Raw genomic sequence first — 12266 nt, 5'->3', positions numbered from 1 at the left:
AGAGAAAGGCATGTAGATCAGTGGAATAGAATAGAAGACCCAGAAATGAACTCACACACCGATGGTCACTTGATTTTCGAAAAGGAGCCAAAAATATTCAATGGAAAAAAGACAGCCTCTTCAACAATTGGTGGCAGTCAGCATGTAGAAGAATGAAAATAGACCCTTTCTTATCTCCTCGTGCAAAGTTCAAGTCTAAGTGGATCAAATCCCTCCACATAAAACCAAGTACACTAAAACTAAACGAAGATGAACTGGTTAAGAGCTTAGAACACATAAGCACAGCAGAAAATTTCCTGAATAGAACACCAGTGGCTTATGCTCTAAGATCAAGAATCAACAAATGGGACCTCATGAAATTACAAAGTTTCTGTACTGCAAAGCATACTGTCAAAAGGACGAAATGCCAACCAACAAATTGGCAAAAGATCTTTACCAATCCTATATCTGATAAAGGTCTAGTATCCAGTACATACAAAGAACTCGAGAAGTTAGACTCTAGAAAATCAAATAATCCCATTAAAAATGGATTACAGAGCTAAATAAAGAATCCTCAAATGATTAATATTAGTGGCTGAGATGCACCTAAAGAAATGCTCAACATCTGTAGTCATCAGGGAAATGCAAATCAAAACAACCCTAAGATTCCACCTCACACCAGTCAGAATGGCTAAGATAAAAGCTCAGACTACATCAGATGCTGGTGAAGATATGGAGAAAGAGGAACATTCCTCCACTGTTTGTGGGGTTGTAAGCTAGTACAGCCCCTCTAGAAATCAGTCTGACAGTTCCTCAGAAAATTGGACGTAGTACTACCTGAGGACTCAGCTATACCACTCCTGGGCACATACCCAAAAGAAACTCCAACGTCTAACAAGGACACGTGCTCAACCATGTTCATAGCAGCCTTATGTATAGTAGCCAGAATCTGGAAAGAACTCAAATGTATTTCAATAGAAGAATCGATACAGAAATTGTGGTACAAATTCACAATGGAGTACTACTCAGCTATTAAAAATAATGACTTTCTGAAATTCCTAGGCAAATGGATGGAACTGGAAGCTATGATCCTGAGTGAGGTAACCCAGTTTCAAAAGAACACTAATGGTATGTACTCACTGATAAGTGGATACTAGCCCCAAAACCTCGAAATACTGAAGAAACCATTCACAGAACGTGTGCAGCTCAAAGAGAAGGCCAGAAGGTGGATGCATCAGTCCTTCTTTGAAGGAAGAACAAAATGTTGATGGGAGGACATAAAGGAACAAATAGAGGAGCAGGGATTGGAGAAAAGACCATCTAGATCTGGCTACACCTGGGGATACATATCATATGCAGCTAATAAACCCAAGTACTATTGCTGATGCCAAGTAGTGCTTGCTAGTAAGAACCTGATATGGATGCCTCTCCTGAAGCTCTGCCAGAGCCATGCTGATATAGAGGAGGATCCTTGCATCTAACTAAAGACTGAACACAAGAATCCCAAAGGAGCTAGAGAAAGGACAGAAAGGGTCTACAACTCCATCGGAAGAAGAACATTTTCAACCAACCAAACCCACAAGAGACTCCAGGGACTAAAACACCAACCAGTGAGTTCATCTGGAGAGAGACCCATGGGTCTAGGTGCATAGGCAGCAGAGGATAGCATTTTCTGACATCAATGGGAGAAGAAGCCTTTGGTCCAGTGAAGGCTCATTTTCCCACTGTACGGGAAAGAGGTAGAAGAGGGTGGTTGGGAGAGAAAGCACCTTCATGGAGGCCATGGGATGAGGAGGGGGATAAAATTGTGGGAAAGGCATAACATCTGCAATAAATCCAATAAAAAAGTTGAAAAATCATGAAATTACACATCTTGATTTTTTTTCTTCTGCAGCTAATTTTTATTTTAAAATATCAATGTGTGTGTGTGAGTGTGTGTGTGTGTGTACCTGTGTGTGGGAATCTTTACACAGGTGAGAACAGGTGCATGCAGAGTCCACAACACATTGTCCAGGTTGCTTGGCGCTGAAGATACAAATTGTTCTGAGCTGCAAAGTATGCATGCTGTGAAATGAACTTATGTCTCCTGCAAAAGCAGTATTTACTCTTTTTCTTTTTTAATTGATTTTTTTTAGATACAATATATCTTGATGAAATTTTTTTCTTTTCCCTACTTCTCTCAGATCATTCACACTTTAAGCAGAAAATACAGACCAGAAATGGAACGGCCAAGGGGATGTGCGTTCATGACTGCCTGAGGAAAGCACTCCTTTCCCATGCCTGAGACTACTCACTTCAACAGCTGAGAAAAGAGGGCATGTGGAAGTCAATTGTCTAGAAATCCATAGCCACCACTATCACAAGAGTGCCTTCAGTAGCTATGGGACAGAGAGACAGGCCTTCAGGCACTGTCTGGTCTGTAGGACAGCAAATTTAAATCACAAGACTATGCAAATTTAAAGCAGATAATGTAAGACATTAAAGAACTATACTAATTAGTGATTTTTCATAAAATTTATATTATTTTAATGGAATATATTAGTACCTATATTCTTATGTTTCTGAAATTATTTTAGAAGCAGCATATTTAATAATATACATCAGCTGTAAATATATTGATATTAGGTGTTGATTAAATTTTTTCTCTCTAAGATGCACAATATTTAATTTTGTTAACTTCTTAGTTATTAGTTTTTATCAATTTTCAATTTTGGTTACAGTGGTGAAGTACATAGTCTTACATCGTCTAACTGTCTTTAATAGGATAGTTTATGTGATATTAAAACTGAGCCGCTATGTTTTTAATCCTTGTTGAATTTGCATAATTATTTACAAAGCCTGGTTTTTATTATACATCAGTTAGAAGTGTAAGATGCCTGTTTGTCTTTTACTATCTTCCCACTGATTTGCTTTCCCTGTTTGATGGATATGTTTTACAAACCCACAGAGACCAAGGTGATTAGACTTCGTAGGCAGCTATGATTCTAAAACTTCTTTAAGCTCTTAGTGAAAAGATTGCTTCAAACTATCTACAGTTTACCTACAGTTTCACCTGTGGCTTTCGATAAATAATCTTTCTATAAATCATGTGGGTTTTTCAACTCTTCTGCATTTGCTGTCCCCCTCCCATTGTTTATTAGAACTGCCAACATCAGTGTCTCTTAAAATGTTATGAGGGAGCTAACAATGACATATATGGATATCAAACAGTGTAACTTCTCAGCACTGCTAAGACCATGTAGACCTAAGCGAGCTTTGATATGCCTTCCTGCAGTGTGGGTCCTTTGCCACAGTTGTGGGAGGGAAAAATCAAGCACTTGGTCCACTTAACTAAGCTTCCTGTGGAGGACTTGTCAAACTGGCTCCAGAAACACAACTGGGATGATGGGAATTATTCTGGCTGCAAACAACCCTGAGCCTTGTATTATGTGGGAAGTTAAAATAGTTGCTCATTTATCTTGATGATGTGTTTTATGTTAGATTATATGAGTGGAGTGTGCATGTGGCAATGTGGCTAGTGCACCTGTGAATGCATTCCCTGAGGAGGCCAGAGAGAGTCACCAGGACCACTTGAGCTAGAGTTAGAGGTAGTTAAGAACAATCTTTTGTTCATGCTGGAAACCAAACAGGGATCCTCTGTAAGAGCTGTATCCACTCTTAACTGTAGGACAATGTCTCCAGGCTCTGAGGTATTTATTTATTCATTTATGTATTTATTTATGTATTTATTTATTTATTTATTCATTTATCTATCTATCTATCTATCTATTTATTTAAAGATAATATTAATTCTATTTTCATATGTTTTGCAATGTTCACAATTTAGTAAGCTATTTTAATAGTAATCTAATTGTATACATTAAGATGCTTAGACTTTTGTTACATGATCAAATATAATTGAAGTAAATTTGATTAGGGTCCTATAAGCTTCATGGGCATTTATCATTAGAATGCACAGCTAAGATTTGAAGCATCTAGTACACATTTTCAAATATAAATAAGCTTTCTTCCTGAAAAAATAAACAGAACTTTATATTTTAATTTTTTTAGAACTTCATATTTTAAAATGATAAAAACATTGTTTGAAAGAAAGCTAATATTTACTGTGCCTCTTAGTTGATATTCTTCACCCTCTTCTATTCCTCTTATCCTTATTGTGTCTTGAATCTCCTGGACATTTTGGGTTAGGGGATTAAGCAATGGAAACCAAGACAACCTGGCAACATCAGAACCCAGCTCTCCCATCACAGCAAGCCAAACACTCCCGAAAAAGAAGACTCAGACCTGGAATCATACCTTAAGGTGATGATGGAGATCTTCGAGAAGAGCACGAATAACTCACTTAAACAACTATGGGAGGAAAACCATAAACAAATAGAGGCTTTTGAAGAGGAAACAGGAAAATCACTCAAAGAACTCAGAGAACTATAGGAGGACACAGCAAAAGAGATTAAAGAATTGAAAGTGGAAACAGAAACAATAAAAAAAAAAACCCACAAAAACAGACAACCCTGTAGATGGAAAACCTAAAAAAGAAATCAGGAGTCACAGATGCAAGCATCTCCAACAGACTACAAGAGATGGAAGAAAGAATCTCAGGGGTGGAAGACAACATTGAAAACATAAACAAAACAGTCAGAGAAGATGCAAAAACCAAAAAAAAAAAAAAAAAAAAAAACCTGAGACATGTATTATTATCATCAAAGAAAGTTTGAAAGCACCTCTTGAAGAGTATGTTGAAGTTAAATTGTATAAATTACTGAAACCAGAATTAGGTCATAAACTCAAGCACTGGAAAATATTTGTGTTTTAAATTATAGTGCTAGTGGAAGCTGAGGAGATGGCTTAATTTGTAAAGTAACGTTGTAGACATGCAAAGACCCTCGTTTGATTCGGCAACCCATGTTTAAAGCCAATAACAAAAAACCTCAGGATGCTCTTGCTTGTATTTCTCAGTGCAACACAGAGGAAGTGAAAACCAGCAGATGCCCACAACCTGCTGGTTAGCAGTTTTGTTTCCTGGGTGAGCTCCAGTCACAGGAGAGTCCTTATCATGAGGAACAAGTTGAGACAAGCATGCGAAAAGATGTCCTTTGATTTCCATATACACATGCATGGACAAACGCCTGCATCTGCACACAGAATATGTGTAACCACTTGAAATCACACACATACACTGGTAGATGCTCACTCACCTGCATGGACTCCATACTATGTATCTTTTTAGTTGATGGAGTTGCCGGTTACTGTAACAGAAGTTGAAAGTGAATAAAGTTGCCATGAGACACAAAGGACAACTTAAAGCATACCAATTGGTACAGGAAAGTTTTAAAACTGTGTTACACTTTAAACATTTCAGTTTTATTTCTAGGTTGGTGTTTCAAATTTCCCTCATAAGTCCTGTTCAGGGGTGAAGCAGGGATAAATGCTGCACAGAGCCAGCTTTGGTACAATATCATAAACATGTAGCCATCTCCCTTTTCCCTCCTTCCATCTTTATGGCAGACAGCTAAGGAATTTATTCCTAACCATGCTTCAGTGGAAAAGAAGAAACATCAATATTACAGTTATCCAGGTCATAAATACTATTACAAATCCCTCAGGTAACAATTTCAGAACTGAGAAGGTAGTTTACTGGTAGAGTATGTGATATCGCACAAGGTTCCAGGTTAGATTCCTCAGTTCTAGAGTTGGGGAATTAGTAATTAAATCAATTATAATGTAGACTTTAAAGGCAGTTAGTTTTATGAGTAAAGCTGACAGAGAGAAGGGGGTCCTAAACATTAGAATTAATATTCTTCATGACTCCAGTGTCACAGCCAGACATGGGGACTGAGGCAAACTGGCTGTGCTCTCTAGTGAGGTTATGCCTTTTCCAACTAGTGCGGGACTCACAAGCACAGAATAAAAAAAGAGAGAACTTATTTCTTGGTTGAATGCAACATCGAATTTCCTCAGCATCCAGAATAACAAGTTCTTTCCCCTTTCTCCTTTTTTTCATCCATCCCTGACTTCCATCTCTTATAGTCTTTCTAGTTTTCCCCTTTCTCTTTTTCTCCATCCATCCCTTACTTCCATTTCTGCTTGCCTTTCTCTCATGTGCTTTAAAATCCTAAGAGGCTCAAGAAGCAATTCAATTCAGAAATGAATATTCACTAGTGGTCTTAACTCCTGCTCAACAACATATGAACAGGTCCTCGGCTTGAAACCCCAAGTACCTTAGAGCTGTACAGAGTAATTAGTGACGGCTATTAGGAAATGGAGTGTAAATGCAAAGCAAAAACAAAACAAAACAACCACATCAAAAAATGGAAGTCTATAGTTTATTGTGGCACCAAATATGGGTGGAAACATTGGAGAGGCAGTTACAGCAAGACGGGGAATCTCTTCTCCAGATGCCAGATACTATTAATGCTATTCGTTTTTTTTTGTTTGTTTGTTTGTTTGTTTTTGTTTTTTTGTTTTTTTTTTTAGATTTACATAGTGAAAGCTAGTGGTCTGTTAGGTTAATAAATTTCAAAGGACTTTTAAATGCTAATTGTACAGTGTTCAGTTTGATTTAGGGATGGCCAAGGGATGGCTATGTAGGAGGCTTAATATAGCACAAAAGAAAGCAAACTTGGCTGTAGACCTGCAACATTCCAACCTCTCTCCTCATCACTGCAGTTTTAATTAATTGATCAGTTCCTGCGGCCCTGACTTCTTTGTAGGAATTCTTGTTCACAGCAGATTGTCGGAAATTGCTCAAATCCAGCAGAATCTTTCTTTCTTCTAAGAACAGAAGAAAATTTAACTAAGAAAGAAGGCAGTTATTTGCTTATGGAGACAAATGATGTGGTTACAAACTAAAGATACAAGCATAACAAAATCTAAAACACGCAAGCAGCAGACTGCCTAGAGCTTTGCAAGGGGTGTGTGCCTGCTAAGAATCTTCATTATGCACAGGGAAGCTGATTTCAAATGTCTTGACTCCACAGCTTACTTATTGGCAGTTTTGAGACAGGATCTTATGTTGTGGCCTATGTTGGCCTGTTACTAACTAAGTAGACATCAAAATTGTGGCTGTTCTGTGCTTCAGTTTTTATAGTTCTAGGATTCTATACATGTGCAATCAGAGGCTCTTTGTGTGCAACAGTTCTGAAAAGTCATGGAGTCTGTGGACATTTGTCAAGCATCTTCATCAAGAAACAAATGCACAAGATTTGAACATTCACTGGGTATCAACTTAACTGACTTCTCTTTTCTGTGAACTTTCTTTTAGTAATAATGAGCAAAACAAAGACAGAGAAAACTGATTCAGGCATTCTCCTTTGTGTCTAGTTTACAACCGAGTATTACATACATTTTCTCATTCCTAGAATGTGGTGGTTTGAATAAAAAATGTCACACATAGGTCTGTATGATGTGGCACTTTTAGGAGGTCTTACACTGCTGAATGAAATGTGTCACTAGGGTTTGGGCATTGAGGTTTGCACAAGCTCAAATCAGACTTAGTGGCTTACTCTTCCTGCTGCCTGCCTATCTGGATGTAGATAGAGCACTCAGCTCTTTTCCAGCACTATGTCAGTCTGTGTGGCATTATGCTCTTACCATGATAACAACGAATTAACCTTAAAACTGTAAGCTACTTCTGACTAAGTGTTGTTTTCCATGATAAGAGTTGTGGTCATCATGGTGTCTTCTAACAGCATTAAAACCCAAACCAAGGCAAAGAATTTTTCCCTAAAATGGCCAAGCATGGAAACTTATAACTTATTTGTTAGCATGTCCAATGATGGATTCATCAACATTCTTCAATGGCTATATAAAGCCATACGCAGGGATGGCAACTGAACAAAATTGGCCCAAGAAAAGGAATGTGTGATTGGCTAACACAATGTTTAACTCCTTTGAGTTCATACTGACTATTGTTGCCAGCTTCGAGGGATGAGATTTATACTTGTCTCTGATGAACCTGCATTGTGCACCAACTCTGAATACCTCTTGAAGCCTTTGCAGATACCAAGCCACCTCATGCTCATCACTATTTTCCTTTACTTGTTACGAGTTTTTCTTCTTTGAAACTAATTTCCACCTTTTTCTCAGTTTTACCAGAAGACCCAATTTTTGTTGTTGTTTTATTTTTTTTCCATCATCTGTTACATAGTATAAAATTTTTCTCTGGCCCCCAACTCCAATTTATTTGAGAAACCCACCTATCTCATCTATGATGTAATACTTTGTTCTGGTAAGTTCAGCTCAAATATGATCTTAAATTTATATAATCTATTTATAAAATTTATTAAAAAATATAAATTTTAAGTTGCTCTTATATATCATTCTAAATTTCTTTTTTTGTCAAATAACAGAGTATCTATTAACTTTTTATATACTTATAGACAGGAAAAGAATTGAACAAAAATTGAAAAAATAACATTCAATATGTTATTATATTCCCAACACATGGCATGTGTCTTACAAAGTGGAACATATTAGAGATTATTGACCTTTTTTTCAGACCATACAGTAGCCTGTCTAGGGTGGTATCTCTTGAGTAGTTTTCTATGTGATAAAGCACCCAGGTTACTTATAAATGAATGTGTTTATTTGGAGTTTGCAGTTCTAGATTTATAAGAAAAAAGGGTTCAAGCACCAGGCACGGAGACAGGAACATATTGCTGGTAGCTCATATCTCAGAACCTAAGTAGGAAACAGAGATAGAAAACGTAAGTTGTCCACCCACAGAGTGGATAATTCCTCCAGCAGGGTCACACCTCCTAAACTACCACAAACATTACCTCCAACTGGACACCAAGGGTCAATATTTGAGCCCAGGGAGGCCATTCTCACTGAAACCACTGAAAGAATCATCAAGTGTAGTTTTGAAATAGTCTCCTGGATTATATTATTATATCATTTCTTGCTTCTCTTCAAATCCTTACATGTTCATTTTCAAATTCAGGTTACTCTTTTCATTAATTGCTATTACATCCATATAGTCATATGTATGAACATATATATTCCTAAATACAATCTATAGTCTATTTAATGTCTCACCATGTCTGTTACACTGTGACTGTCTTTATCTCTGTCTCTGTCTTCGCCTCTGTCTATCTCTGTCTCTTTGTTTCTGTCTATGTTGCTCTCTCTACCTTTTTATTGAGACAGGATCTTTCTTTTATTTATGTCTGGCCTGGAACTCACAGAGTTCCACATTCTGCTAACTCATAGAAGGAAAGGCTTCCAACACAAAGCTAGGTCAATCCTTCCTTTCTGACGTTGTGTCTGCCTTGTGTAATACACAGGGGAAAGAAAAGTCACTAACAGAGGTCCTGAGATAACATATTTAAAAATTGGTAGTGCTGTAATTTATAAAATTTTCAAGTTCCTTCAAGTAAATTCCAGAAATGTAAAATTGGATTTTTTTTGTAGCTATCTGATATATTTTAATCTGTTAGCCTGTCTATTCTCAGAAATACTTAGGGTGAATTAAAGAGAAAAACCTGCAGCTTCATTGTAATTTCTCTTGTATTGTACTGTAAACTGTTTTATTTGATGCTTAATCTAACACATATTTCCTCTCTTTAGCTTAAGGTTTTATTTAAAAATCTTATTTATGTAGTTATGTATGTATCTGCAAATATTCATTGCTGTACATAATGTGGTGAAATAAGGGCCTCAGATCTACTGATTCTGCAGTTATAGGTTATTCTGAGCTATTAGGAACAGGGTTAAGAACTTAATGTGGATTCTTTGCAAGAACAGCATATGTGCTTAACCATTGAGCCACCTCTCAGCCCTTCTAGTTCCTTCTGTAATATTCAAGTAGATTGATGCTCATTAATTCTGTTTCTAGAGATAGATTAGAGCCTTTTAGTTCTTAAAGAAAGGGTTGGATCTTTTATTTTCTTGTTTTTCACATGCGATCTTACAATTATTGTTAATTATTTCCCAAATATAGTGAGTCTTAAAGTTTTTATTGTTATAGCATCATTTGTAAGATTTTTTACAGTAGTCCCACTAATTAAAGTGTTTATAAGCTTTGTAAAATTACTTATTTAAGTGATATGTTTAATGAATACTTACAAGAATAAACTTCTGTGTATCAGGGAATAATGTCCTGAATCTTGGCTGAAAATCAGATTCGTAACTCTCTTAGGACAGCAGTAGTACTGGAGCCACTAGATAGACTAAAAGTATGATGGTTGGTATCTACTGTCAACCAGATTGTATGAGGAATCACCTAGGAGATGAGAGCCTGGGGTGTGTCATTGAGAATGTTCTGTAAAACAATTTAATGGTGAACAGAAGATCTAGCTAGATTATGAGTAGCATCATTCCATTAGATGCTCTAGACTAAAGAAAAGGGGGAACAAAAAAGAGAGCTTAGCACTCCATTAACAACTCACAGCTACCTGACTCAAGATTTAATGTGTACAGTTGCCTTACACTCTAGGGAAATGACTCTCTTCCATGATGTACTGAACTCTCAAACCATAAATAAAGTGTTGTTATTGTGGTTTATTTCATAACAGTGATAAAAACTATAAAGAAGTCAGGTAAAATTATTGTGAGTAGACCTGAGAAGGTGCACCATCCCTTCCTTATGTTAAAAGATAAGTGCAGAAAGGTAGCCTCAAAACTTTATTTGGATTTTAAGTCTTTAATAGGTAACCTTTGCTTTCAAAGAAGTTTCAAAATCCCATTAGCAGATGATGGCATCGGGAGTAGAACCAGACATATACTACAATAGGTTGTCCTAGATACAGTATAAATATACAGTTCTATAAAATACTCATGTACATGTATATGTATATGATATATATGTGTATATATATATATATATATATATATATATACATATGTACACATACTTGATATTTAACAGAAAGCCAAAAATATACAATGTACCAAAAAAGCATCTTCAATAAATGGTGCTGGTTTAACTGGCTGTCTGTATGTAGAAAATAGACCCTTATTTGTCAACTTGTACAAAGCTCAAGTCCTAGTGGATGAAGGACATCAACATAAAGCCAGATACACTCAATCTAATAGAAGAGAAAATGAAAAAGATCCGTGAACTCAATGACACAGGGGGGGATTTTACTAAAGTGAACTACAATGGTTCATGGTTTGAGATAAAGAATTGAAAGATGGGGCTTCATGTAACTGGAAATCTTTTGTAAAACGAAGGATGTAGTCGATAAGACAAGTCAGCAACCTACAGATCAGGAGAAACATCTTGAATACCGCATCATTATCAACAACAACAAAACTGATTTTGTGCCTTTTTTTTTTATCTTTTAATTAACTGTATCTCTTCCTGAATTGGATAGTTTTTCCTTTACTTACTTAATGTATGTTCTGAATTTTGCTTTTATCTCTTTAAAGCTTTTATTCCCATTGTTTTCTTTTTTAATATTTATTTTTTTCTCTTACAACTTTACTTAAAAAAAGAGGGATACATATACAGATTTTTAAAGGCATTTTGGCATAACAGTATATGAATATTTTTGTCAGTACTTAATTCTTTTAGAGGTTTGAGGGCTGCTATGAATATTGTGGTGCATGTGTCTTTGTTGTATGTTGAAGCATCTCTGAGGTATAAGTCCAGAAGTGGAATAACTGGGTCTTCAGGTAGTACTATGTCCAATTTTCTGCGGAACCGTGAGACTGATTTCCAGAGTGGTTGTACCAGTTTACAACCTCACAAACAGCGGGGGAGTGTTCCCCTTTCTCCGCAACCTCATCACAATTTCTTAATTGATATGTGTCCTGGTGTAGATATTTGTTATCTATGACAGGGCTTATAGAAATTGAAACCCTCAGGAGTGACAGGCAACTGTAAACTGCCACAGGCATGTCCTGGGATTCAAATTCAGGTTCTTCTGAAGAGCAGTAATTGCTCTTGAACTCTGAGCCATTTCTACAGCCTTGTATTCTTATTTTTAAATTATATGTTGATGTGTCTGTATATATGCACACATATATGTCTGTCTCTGTGTGTAGATTTGTACAAGAGTGTATGTTTCTCCAGGAGATGAGTTCACAACTGATGCGAGGAACTCATTTTTGGTCTTCTACAATAATAGTGCACTAATTACTTCTGAGTTCACTGCTCCATAGTTCTGGACCATTGAGCCCAGATCCTTTTACAAGCTAATCTACCACCCTACCACCGATTTATAACTCATACAAAATTTCTCAAGCTTTTTAAATACAAAAATTAGCATTCTGTTTTAAAATTTTCAACAAAATATCTTTAAGTAAAATGCTATTTCTGTTGCTTTTAAGACTATATATAAAGT

The sequence above is a fragment of the Micromys minutus genome (assembly GCF_963924665.1).
Source record: "Micromys minutus genome assembly, chromosome: 18".
Taxonomy (NCBI): Eukaryota; Metazoa; Chordata; class Mammalia; order Rodentia; family Muridae; genus Micromys; species Micromys minutus.
This window is presented reverse-complemented; position numbering follows the sequence as displayed.